Below are 12,913 nucleotides of genomic sequence, written 5' to 3'. Positions count from 1 at the left end.
ATCTCTTCCCTAATGGTATTTGAAGGAGCCTACATACATTCACATACTAGGATAAAGATTTAAAAATAAAGTTACGATGAAGGATCAATAAGAATTGGCTAGCAAATTTGATACAACATTGTAAAATGATTATAAATCAGTAATATTTAAAAAAAAGAATTGGCTAACAAAGAGAAAGGAAAAAAACCGTATGATATCACCTGTATGTGGAGTCTTAAAAAAAAGACAAATGAACTTATTTGCAAAATAGAAACAGACTCACATAGAAAACAAACTTGTGGTTACCCAGTGGGGGAAGGAGGAGTTGAGGGATAAATTGGGAATCTCGAATTTGCAGAGACTAACTACTATACATAAAATAGATAAATAGCAAGGCCCTACTGTATAGCACAGGGAGCTGTATTCAATACCTTGTAATGGCCTGTAATGAAAACATACAGAAAGGAATATACATGTATATATAACTGAAGCACTATGCTGTACACCGGAAATTAACCTTGTAAACCCACTACACTTCAAACATTTTTAAGAACTGGCTAACAAGATAAATGCAAGTGTCAAGTTAGGGCGGAGAAATCCACCATGACGTATCGCTTGATGACTAGAGTAGTGCGCAGGTCTGGATTACAGCTTCCAACCCACCCACGGTGAAGAGGGATGTCTTTCAGATACAGATGACTCATTTTTTTTTCTTTTTCCCTCTCAAGTTAGGAGAAACAGTTTTTCCTAGTACTGCAGCCTGCGATGAAATTCTAGGAAGTTGGAGTTATGTATTCAGAAACTTAAGACTTCTCAAAGCACTGATACATACAGAGCAAGTTCTGAACATTTTCTTTTTCTAGTACTTTGAGTGGAGACCCAGAGGTAGGGTTTATGATAGGAAAACCTGGCCAGAAAGGAGCGGAGGGCATGAACCACGCAGTTCCTCTCGCTCGTGGTCTAGACAGACAGACCTAAGGTACAGCTGAGAGGAATGAGTGGGCTCCAATTCCTTTAGGCAGTCCTCTGGGGCTATTTCTCTTAATCAAGCTTTCGATTAAATACGACACGTTGTGATTCTGTTCACTGGCTAAGACCTAAACTTCGTTAAACATAGATATATGCTATTATTTATTTGGACAACTTCATGTGCTTTGACAAACAGGAGGATTTACACTTCGGAAAACCAGTGCCCTCACGTATCTGACCTAAACAGATACAGAAACTGTCCTGCAGCCCATGCGCCCCTACTGTGGTCAGCTCACAGTAGGAAGTTATCTATCTCATTTTCAACATACTGTTTTTCTATGAACAAAGGAGTTTTTTCTGTATGTAAAACAACTTTTAGAGATACCTATAAATCCTGTGTGATGAAAAATTTTTCAAAAAGTTATCCTTCTAAAGTTTCCTAGGTGTTAAATATCTTGTGTGCTGGTAAACATGGTGTCTCTTCATGTCTGGGTAGGGCGAAGCAGTAGTCCTTACGGGAAGAGGCAAGAATTCCCTCAAAAACCGAATCTAGTCCTATATACAATGATCATAGCATGGGAAAATTTCATATCAGGATTTTCACTCCCTCATCTCAGTAATGCACCTGCAGCCTGTTTAGTGTTAAACCTGACAAATTAACTGTGGATTCTGCTTACCAATTTAATTAAATTACAGATACGGTGAATATGAGCCAATTAAGAGTGGAGGACTTTGCCCAGAATTAGGGTTTGCATTTGACAGTAAATGATCTTAGGCTTTCTTTTTTCTTAGGAGTGTCTTTGGTAAGAGAAGATGTTGCTTAGTGAAGCCCACTGAGTCCGTGACAGTAAAATCTTACCAGTTTAAGATAAACTCTTTTCTCCATTCCTGTAGCAGAGAGCATGCTCCTAGCTCATCCAAAAGTGGCTTTGCAGCATTACAGTCCAGTCAGAGGAACTCAGATATACTCCTGCTTTCCTGCTACACACATTCATTGTACAGTCTGTTAGGAGGTCCTAGCTCAACTCAGACTCTCACCAGGATACTGAAGGGCGGGTTGGGTGTAAGTGTAAGTGGTGTGCCGGGGTGGGTGGTACTAGAACATTCCCTCACAGCCAGAATGGACAAACCTAGAATGATGTGATGCTTTCAGGGGTTCTAAGTTTCAAGAGGTCTATTACTAGGCCAAATAGCCATAAGCAAATGGTTTTATCAAGTGGTAACATCCATTATTTATTGGCATGAACTAAAATTTCAAGTAAGGAAGTTTGATCGTAAGAGTGTTTCCTTTAAACTGATGCAATTCCTAGAGCTTGCTGCTTAGGATGTGCAATACCAAGAATGATTAAAATGCTTAATGCATATAAAAAGTGTGTGAACTGTAAGGGTGAATGTTTAAAATATGATCAAGTGACTGATTCCTTCAGGGGCCCTAGATACAGTATCAATTAACACCCAGAACACCACAGAAAGGGGCTGGTACTCCACTGGAATACACAAGCCATTAAAAAAAAAAAAAGTCAAAAGTACCTGTTTACAAAATGTCCCAGTGATTGCCTCAGTGCCATTTTGCCGCAGAGAAAAAGCACGGTCCAGAAATGGTGATTTTTTTTTTTTTTAACCTGTCTTCTTATGCCTTGCTCAACTTACTTAGTCAGGGCTAGTTTGGGGACCTAAGAACAGAAGAAAAAAACTGCACAATTAGCTTACCAGCTGTATAGTACATCTTATGCCAAACTAATGGATGCTCAGAAAGATACATAAAACTTCCCCTACATGAACTGTAACCTACAAAACAAGCATCATTAACTGATGAGGTTTATTGACCCTGTATAATTTAGCTCATAACTCAGAGGGCAAGGAACATTGTTAAAAGTTATAATCTTATGCTACTATTTGAATTTGCTACAGAATGAAGAAAGATCAGTAATAGAGTAATAATCCCTATAGTGTAGTTATCCATCATGTAGAACACTGCCCTGAGAAACCAAGATTTTAATTTATCACATAGGGAACTGGTTTATTGTTCGGGTAGAATGTTCAGTAAACTTGAGTCTACAACATGGAAGAAGTAGGATGACCTTTAAAAAAATGGTAGAGACAATACTCTGGTCCAGCCTCCACCCAGATGAGTAACTTGGTATTGAACAATCCTGGCAATAGCACTTAGATGTGTTAAGTAATAAATACAAATGGCCAATAGGCACATGAAAAAATGCTCAGTATCACTAATTATCAGAGAAATGCAAATCAAAACTACAATAAGGTATCACCTCACACCAGTCAGAATGGCCATCATTCAAAAGTCCACAAATGATCAATGCTGGAGAAGGCGGGGGGGAAAGGGAACCCTCCTACACTGCTGGTGGGAATGTCGTTTGGTGTAGCCATTATGGAAAACAGTATGGAGATTCCTCAAAAAACTAAAGACAGACTTACCATATGAAACAGCAATCCCACTCCTGGGTATATAGCTGGAGTAAACTAATTTGAAAAGATACATGCACCCCCAATATTCACAGCAGCACTATTTACAATAGCCAAGACATGGAAACAGCCTAAATGTCCACCGACAGATGACTGGAGAAAGAAGATGTGGTATATCTATACAATGGAATACTACTCAGACATTAAAAAGAATAAAATAATGCAATCTGCAGCAACGGATAGACCTGGAGATAGTCATTCTAAGTGAAGTAAGCCAGATAGAAAAACAAAAATACCATATGATATCACTCATATGTGGAATCTAAAAAAAGAAAAAAAAGACACTAATGAACTTATATACAAAACAGACTCACAGACATAGTAAACAAACTTATGGTTACCAGCAGGGGAGGGGGGTGGGAAGGGATAAATTGAGAGCTCTAAATTTGCAAATATTTACTACCATATATAAAATAAACAACGAATTTCTTCTGTATAGCACAGAGAACTATATCCAGTATCTTGTAGTAACCTATAATAAAAAAGTATATGAAAACGAATATATGTATGTATATGTATGACTGAAACATGCTGTACACTAGAAGTTGACACACTGTCTTTTTTTAACAGAAGTGTAGTCAGTTTACAAACAAACAGGCAATCAGAGTGAGGTTGAGTACATTTAGGTAGATTTTTCATGTACATACATCTTTTTCTCCTCTCTCCAAACTCAGTGGGATTCTGGAAAGGAAATAAGCAAACTAAGAGGAGGAAATCCAAATGGCAGAGTAGGAGGATGTGGAGCTCACCTCCTGCCACAAACACATCAAAGCCTTATCTAACATGTGAGACAGTTCTCACTGTATAACTGAATCACTTTGCTGTACACCAGAAACTAACAACACTGTAAATTAACTATACTTCAACAACAACAAAAAAGTCTACAGATTTCAAATGGTGAGGATGTGGACAAAAGGGAACCCTAATGTACTGTTGGTGGAAATGTAAATTAGTGCAGCCACTATGGAAAACAGTATGGAGGTTCCTCAGAAAACGAAAAAATAAACAGACATAGACTCATAGATATAGTGAACAAACTAGTGGTTACCAGTGGGGAGACAGGAGAGAGGAACAAGATAGGAGTAGGGGATTAAGAGGTACAAACTACTATGTATAAAATAGCTACAAAAATATGTTGCACAGCACAGGGAATACAGCTGGTATTTTATAATGACTTTAAATGGAGCACAATCTATAAAAATATTGATCACTATACCTGAAACTAGTATTATTAGTCAACTATACATCAATAAAATAATAAGTGAGTTAAAATGACACAGGATTGAGCAAAAGAACAAGCATGTCACACACTGGGATGCCAATACTATTTTTGCTTATTACTGGGAAAGCCTGAATTGAGACTCCACACTCTGTTTTCCCGTTCTAGAATACTGTATGAAGTATTGGGCATACACATTATCAAATGTGATTCACACATCAGTCCTGTGATAATGTGTATGTGTACACTGAGTAACAAACAACATAAGATCTATTTCTTATTGTGGCCTGTAGCCAAAAAGATTGAGAACGACTTTTTTAAGCAATTTCAACTATTCTTGATTTTACTTGCAGCTGAAAGCAGCCGCCCTGATGAGCACCTTACATCATCTCATTTACTTTTAAACAGCTCTGGGGGCTAGGTTTATTACTCCATGTTAAAGATGAGAAAACTAAGGCTCAGAACGACTAAGCTCCCCAAGATAACACAGTAAGTACTGAGATACAAAGCAGGGATTTGAATACAAGTATCCCTGGTTCTGAAGCCCAAATTCTTAGTCACTGTATCAGGCGACCTTCCTACACAATACAAGAGCCACTTTATTGCAGGTTTGCTCTGGGCCAGGCACTAAACCAGACTTCCCCTGCCTTACCCTGCTTAAGCCTCGCAGCAACTCTAGGACATCGACTCCACTATCTGCCTTTCACAGATGAGGGAACAGATGTACAGAGATCTTCAGTAACTTTACCAAGGTCAGCCAGCTAGTCAGTGACAGAGGAGAAATGAGCCTATGCCAATCTGATTCCAAAGCATTCCCACCACCCCTTAGAGAGCTGCCTTTCTAAGGGCAAATTCTGATTTTGTGGGTCCTGAAGTTTAGGCAGTTTAGGGTAGGAAACTAAGTTTTGCAAGCAAAATTATTCGTTGAAAATTAGGTACTTAGTCTTGCAAGGGGACCTGAAGATTATTCCTAGTAATTCTGCCCCTGAGCCACAGATGTAACACTTGCTTCTCATTCATGATTTGTATTTTAACTAACTTTTATGTTCATCAGAGCCCTTTGTGATGTAGCTTCCAAATCCAGGAAGGTAAGTGATTTTCCCAAGATCAAAGAATCAGAAGTAGTTGTTTGAGACAAGACAGATTCAGTTTCTTTATCTTAAATGGCTTTGAAAAACTAAAATAAAAAACAAATTACATTCTTTGATAATAAAATGTGAAAAACCAAAATGGCTTCTGCTCAGGCTTTGTTGCTGCCTGTCAGCGTGACCTCACCCAAGTCCTGCTTCACTGAGCCTCAGTGTACTCCGTCTTAGATTGAGGGGGATTCATTAGTTGATCATTAACTTCCTTTCCAGTATGAACATTCTAGGGACCTAATTGAGCAGAGGAAGGAACAAACCGCTTGCTGCTTGACTGAACTGGCCCACCCATTCAGCTGTAACAGTTGAGCTGCTGGTGAATTGGGTCTGAGAAAATCCAGTCAGCTAATTAGGATCTTTGGTTTCAGCCACTGGTTGTACAGGGAGTCAGGACTCACCTACTGGAAGTTAAAATGATGGCTGTGTTAATTAACTTGATTGTGGTGATTATTTCACAGTGTATGTGCATATCAAAACATCAGGTTGTAAGCCTTTACTCTATACAGTTTTTATTTGTCAATTAAACTTCAGTAAAGCTAGGGGGAGAAAAGAGGTGGAGGGTCACAGCTCTGAAAGGAAGCTTACTGCTTTCTGATTCTTCCCTCGAGCCTCTTACAGAGCTGCTGGGTGGGAAGAGAGGGGCTGAGGAGACAGCACAGTCCTCAGGCTGCAGGAAGTAGCCCGCAGCTCTGGGTTCCTTGCTTGTCTCCAGATACTTTCTCTGGATCCTATATTAGCTAATGGACATGGTCTTTAAATATTTAAAGTATTTATATTTCTGGGGCTAGACCCTAAGCGCTCCTCAGAGGCCATTCCTCCAAGCTCCTCCACAGAGCTCTCCTTACAAGAAGAGAGGCAGGAAGCATGGGGAAGGGAGATGCAAGGAGGAAGACACCTAGCAAATGACTCCAGCCATGCACCTTGCCAAACGTAAATACAAGCGGCCAGTGTTCTTACTGACTCCTAGGACCTAGGTCAAAACCCAGGTCTTAGAAATGGTGGATTCCTTAATATTTCTAGCATTTTTGTTTTATGAATAGTTAAGTATTTCAAAAATAAGTTTAATATTAACATTACTAAAAATAGTAACCAGAGTGTCTATATTCCAGATGCTTTTCATATGTATTACCTATTAATCTTATAACTATGCAAAGTAGGTATGCCTGTGTCCAATTTACAGCTAAAGGAAATAATAGCATTCACAGAAGGAACCTGTCTGAGGTCAACAGCTAGTTAAGAGCAGTCCTGGAATTTGAACTTGCACGTATCTCCTCACCATATCACACTGCCTCCCAGATAAGTCTGCACTTTCCCTGTATTGATTATAATGTCATTTGATTGCCTTTCAACAGAAAAGAGTAAGTTTCATATAGGAGCTATTTCAAATGAAGCTTATAATATTAAGTTGTCTGGTACAGACCTTTACTCAATGTGATGGGGGGAAAAAAATCCACTAGGAGAAAATATATTGTTGAAAACCAATGACTGCATTCAGACCAAAATAGATTCAAGTACAAATGGTAGGTGCAGGCTGATCGAGAAAAGGACAGTCTGGCTGGAAAGTAGCATTTTCAGCTGCTACTCTATGTTGGCAGCCTTTCAAAGCCATACAACTGTTAAATATATTAGTATAAGGAAGTCTGTAATACCACCACAGTCAGCTGTGCAAAGTGAAATTAAGAGTGACTGACAGATAAGTAGACTTCAAGTAGCAAATTGCCGAAAAGATCAGCCTGGAACTGTGAAACACAGAATGGTACTCTGGTGTGGGTTAAAAGAGAAAGGGTTGACTTGTCCATCACCACAGCCACTTTGGGGATCAGTCAAGTATTTCTTGAACTTCTCAGTACCGGCACGGTATCTATACGGAATAAGGTTAAACTTCTTCAGGTATCACCTGGACAATGCTCACTACCACAGAGAGATTACCTCTGAGTCTAAATGATTTCTGGCTCTTGGATATTGCTTTCATCCTTCAGGAAGACAGGAGGCTTGTTTTAAAAGAATGATGTAATATTGGGCTGTACATGGTAGAGCTCTGGTAAATTTCAGGAAATTGTTTGGGGTTGCCTCTTAAAAAGAGAATCATCAGTGTCTGGGCTCCATTTGTGCAAGGAGACTTTGCATTTGCTTATGGTAGACATGGCTGATCAATCACTGATATCTTCCCTGAGCCTCAGTATTTTCCAACACAGCAATCTAGATAACCCTGACTAACTAGGCACTTGTGAAGTGAGCTAAGCCATGAAAATAAGAGCCTCATGCCTATTTTATTAATAACTTTATACACAAGACTTAGAGTAATTATGCAACAATCGTTGAATGAATGAATGTCATGACTGACTTCTACCAATTCTCTCAAAATTTAGACTCAATAAATATATTTTTTAAAAGATCACAGGATTTCAGTGATCACCTGATCTAATCTCCTGGCAATCATCCTTGGGGCTGAAGATTTCTAACTCCCAGTCTTGTATTTCTGATAGCCTACATAAAAAGAAATTCTCTGCTAAAGGAGAAATCTTGAAAATATGGGACCAGACAGTTTTCTGAGTGGGCCAGGGTTTGTATTTTTGAAGGTTTTAATCAGAGAGAATATGTTAAATGTAGGGTGATCCCCAAAATGTCATCCCCAGAAACTCCTAGTCTGTAATAAGCACTTAAGTACACAAGGAGATACTTGATACATAAACTTAAATTTCCATCAAATCACCTTGAAGCTTTTAGTTGCAGAGAAATGATTAACTTTTTAACAGATTGAGCAAGGGTAAGTCCTCTACACCAATGCTCTGTGCTGAAGGCTGTCAAGGCTCTGTATTCACTCTTTGTCCTTGAGTTTGCAATGGATGTCGCTGAGGTGGCTGTATTCAGAAAGCTAACCTCAACGGAGCCCTCTGACCAAAGCCAATCCACAGTGAGGTTGGAGAGCCACACACTCAACTGTGATGACTCTTCCTGCAAACACAATATTCAAAGAGCAGCATTTTGTCACCTAGCTCTGAACGCATGTGGATAAGAGTATAGTTTTCAATAATTTTTTTCAACTTCCTTTTATTTGGACGTAAAGCTTTTATTACCTTGTACTGATCTTGAGAACAGTCACTGGTCTACAAAAAAAATTCTTACGTATGCGTAGAATCCTCAGTCTCCCTTTCCCCATTCTTGTCTTCTTCAAAAGACCCCCGTACTGTCCTGGGAGTAGGAGTCGAGAGCTAAGGATCTTTCAGTCTTGAGACAATGGCTCCCCATCATCTCATCTACTGCTCTCCTCTGTGCTCTCCCGACCTCAGCCTCACTGGCCTCCTTGCTGTTTGTTCCTTTAACACACCAGGCACTGCTTTAGCCACTCCTTCAGAGACAGGGTTCTCCCAGATCCCCCTGACTCATTCTCGTTTATTCTCCAAGTCTTTGCACAAATTAGGCCTCCTTAGCTCCACATTTAAAATGAACAACATTCAACCCAATTACCCAGCACTCTTAATCCCCCTTACTTTGCCACTTTTTTCCCCTAAAGCACATGTCACTCTCTAACAGTCTATAAAATATACTTACTGTGCCTAGTATATATTCTCATTCTGCCCTCCAAAGTTAAAGATCTTTGTTTTGTTTAGTGAGGTATTTAAACTCCCATAACGAGGATATTATAGACTCTCAAGTACTGGCTGATGAATGAATGAATGAATTCTTAAGAAAAAATGTAGGCAACGCTGTGAAACAACAGCCACAGCTCAGAGAAACCAGCCGAGGGAGCTCCATTCTGGAGCTTCTTATTTTCTCTTTTCACTCAGCCTGAAATTTTACCAATTACAGATTTACTTGACATACGGGATGTTATCTTTCAAAATGCAAATACTATGGTATTGGTGGTAAGGATGGTCAGTTACTAACATTACTAACACGTTAGTGTGAGTCTATCTGAGTTCAGTCAGTCTCTCCCAGTCTCTAATGGGAGAAGAACAAGAATGACAGCGGAAGCTAGGACATTTTGGGACAAAATGACTTTAGGGAGTGTGGAAATCCTGGGTGGGCACCAGAGTGCATAGGCTTAAGGCAGTATAATAGGGCTCAGCCTGGAGGGACGGGAATGGTAAAGCCACATTTACATGTTAATGTTTAGTTTTAGTGACGATCTTTTCAAAATACCTCCAGGAAAAGTTGGTTTAGATCAACGACCTCCTCCCTGGAATGAATAACATCTGGTGGCCAAGCAGAGCCCATGTCCAAAAATGGGCCCAGCAGGAGCTTGTTTAGAGGGGAAAATGGGAACGGGGATAGGCATCTGGTTTCCTGGATCTCTCACTGTGTCTCCTGCCAGGAGACTGAAAATGCTTATCAGATTTGCTTCATCTGGAAAGAATGGTTCTGTTTCCCTTGCAGCTCTCTGCAGGCTGGCCCAGCTGATTAGCTATCCAGATTTAACTGCCCAGCACTGTGGCACTTCCATAATTTATTTGGCCACCATGAATAACACCAATATTACAGCCCACACAAACACTGCTTTATGGCTATTTTATGACTGTTAGATTGTTGATGGTCAAGCTGTTTTCAGAGTCAACACATCATCCCTTAGTGTCCAGAGATTTCAGACCCCATCAAAGACCCGAATCAAACAACTTTGGGATAATGATGAGGGGCCGTGCAGGGTTGGGAGAAGCAGTGGTGCATTGAGCTCAGGCTTCAAAGTTTGTGGCCATTAAAGTTGCTCATATTTTAGGGCTGCAGAAGCTTAATGAAATCATTTTCCTCCCATCTTTTCTGGACACCACTTGATTATTTGTAGCACAAGTTGAGATTTGGGAAAACAAGAAAGAACAGAATGAGAAACTTCTAGATTCTCCATGGATTATGTCCCTGTAAGCCCCATGGAGGGATGTCTTTGCAAAAAAAGCTTTAAATTCCTCTACAGACTCTTCTGGATTAAAAATCGTCTACTCTAAATAATAACAGCTACCATCTGCCTAATATGCACGCCTTGCCAAGCACTGTGTGTGTAAGATTGCATTTAATCCTCATCCCCTAGAAACGCTGTTACCCTTGTTCCACAGGTGAAACCTATCTCAGTGGACATCTGCCCAGGCTCCCAAAATAAGGGGTAGAATCAGAGCCCAAATCCGTGGCTGAGCTAACACGCATGTGCGTCCTCACTTACAGGCACCATGAGGGGTGTCTGGGTCTCTTGGCTCCGTCTAGAGAGACACAGTTTCAAGAGATTTGTTTACTCCAGAAGTTCCCCCCATTAGAGCTTGGCATCAGGTTTTGGTCTGAGAATTCCCTTCATCTCTGTCTTCTCATCAAGACCTGGGACCAAAAAAGTGGTGCAGCTTCAGCCTCTTACTCCCACCTGGGCAGCCAGCCAGCCGCCCACAGGAGGCTCACATTCTCTGCTGCTCAGCTCCACAAGGAGGGGCCTGCAGGTTATACCTGGAGAGCAAAGTCACCAAGATGGCGACACAGGCCATTCCTGACTATGCTCCCTCTCAGAAGAACAACAACTCTCCATGAACAAGACACCACTGAGGGAATGGTAAAGCATCGGGGGGAGGCTTGTGGACTAAGAATGCCGCTGCCGTATCAGTAAACAGGATGGTGCAGCCACCAGCCATTGTAGCCACCCCCTTCGGTGAGCCCTGAGGGAACTGAGGATGGAAATAGGATGCCCGCCATCTAGCCATCAGCCTGCAGCCACCCCGACCGGTGCCCTCTGAGGAGACTCAGGATGGGCAGCACAGGATGCGGGCCTTGGAGAGCTAAGGTGCATATCAAAGGAAGGATTTCAGTGAGCCCAGATTCTTGCATCTTCCCATACATAGAAAAGCGCTAAAATTCCTTAACTGGAAATATCTGGTTTTCTTCAATTAACAGTAACCTTTTGATGTTCCAACTACCGAGTCTTTACTGCAAAAACTCCTATACATGCTGGCTCCTCCCTTATCTCTTTGGAACAGTCCCTTAGAGCTATCTGAGAGGCTGACTCCTGGGCTTGAAGTCCTCAGGAAGTCTGCTGAATAAAACATTACTCAACCTTTAGGTTGTGCTTTTCTTTTCTTTTCTTTTCTTTTTTTCAGTTGACAGGCTGCAGCACCTTCCTGCACCACAGAGACCAAGACGGGCTGTATCTGAAGGCTAAGAAGCCGCCAAACAGTGACAGCACTGCCCGCCCTTAAGCCAGCCCAGCACCAGGCAGGAGGCCTGCCCTGAGCCTCTGGTCCCTCCAGTGGGAAGAGAGCCCACGGGTTCAAACAGCTCCCCCAGCACTGTGGGTCGCTGTGTCGGAGCCCCTACTCTAACCTCACCCATGGGGATGGCAGGGGAATCCACACGGCTCAGCCACTGGGAATCTATGGCAGAGAAGAGGGAAGGGACTTGCAACCACCAGCACAGGATCTTGGCAGACAGAGGTCACTACCCACCAGCAGCTTTAACCAAGTTGGTGGTGCGCTCTGACCAGGACCTCACCAGGGTGCAGACCTGTCTGCCTCAGGTCCTCAGATGAGGAGTGGGGCCAGTCTGGTCTGCCTACACTGTGAAAAAAGCTGAGTCACAGCCCCACCTACTGGGGACAGTGTTGCCTGGCCCCACCTGGCCAGAGGGGCTGGTGAGAGCACCCAGAAGCTGTGCAGCCCAGCAGTGCTCTGGCTGAGGGGTGAGTGGGAGCTGACTGACCGCAGAGCCAAGCCAGCACGGGGCCTGGAGAGTTTTCTGCTATGCCCACAAAGAAGACTAATTTGTAGCCAAGGCTGAGGGTACCTCAACCCCTCCTGACCAGAAAAGCTTGCTGGGAAAAAATTGGAGTGGCCCCTCTCTGTCCTATCAGACAAGGGAACAGAGGCCCAGCAGCCCTACATGCTGTGTGGAAGGGGTCTCCTGGCCCCACGTGACAAGAAGGGCTGGTGAGGCCACCCGGAAGGTGCATAAGCCCGCAATGCTTGAGCTGAGGGACTGGCAGGCAGAGCTGACAGTATGTGGAGCAAAGTCAGTGCCCCTTTTCGGCCAGGAATCTTGGGGCATGGGTTGGCTTAACAAAACAAAGAGCTTTACCAGTCTCAGAGCTGTTCTTCCGAAGCTCCTGGGAAGGCAAACAAATTCACAGCCTCACTCATTGCTGAATATAGCCTTC

At 42.1% G+C, this 12,913-nt stretch overlaps 1 long non-coding RNA gene across 5 annotated transcripts in view; it reads right to left on the bottom strand.

The window, feature by feature from the left end:
• Nucleotides 1-2,421: 2,421 nt before the first annotated feature.
• LOC116153033 (uncharacterized) overlaps nt 2,422-12,913 on the bottom strand; it is a 37,862-nt gene continuing 27,370 nt past the window's right edge. For 4 of the 5 annotated variants that reach the window (XR_004136707.2, XR_004136709.2, XR_010380598.1 and 1 more), the window contains exon 4: nt 2,422-2,621. This is a non-coding gene — a long non-coding RNA (uncharacterized LOC116153033). The remainder of the gene's footprint in view (nt 2,622-12,913) is intronic. The other variant, XR_004136708.2, reaches the window with a different exon arrangement.

This window comes from Camelus dromedarius, chromosome 4, assembly GCF_036321535.1.
Source record: "Camelus dromedarius isolate mCamDro1 chromosome 4, mCamDro1.pat, whole genome shotgun sequence".
NCBI classification, from domain to species: domain Eukaryota; kingdom Metazoa; phylum Chordata; class Mammalia; order Artiodactyla; family Camelidae; genus Camelus; species Camelus dromedarius.
The sequence above is the reverse complement of the archived record's forward strand: the minus strand, read 5'-3'. Positions and strand labels throughout refer to the sequence as shown.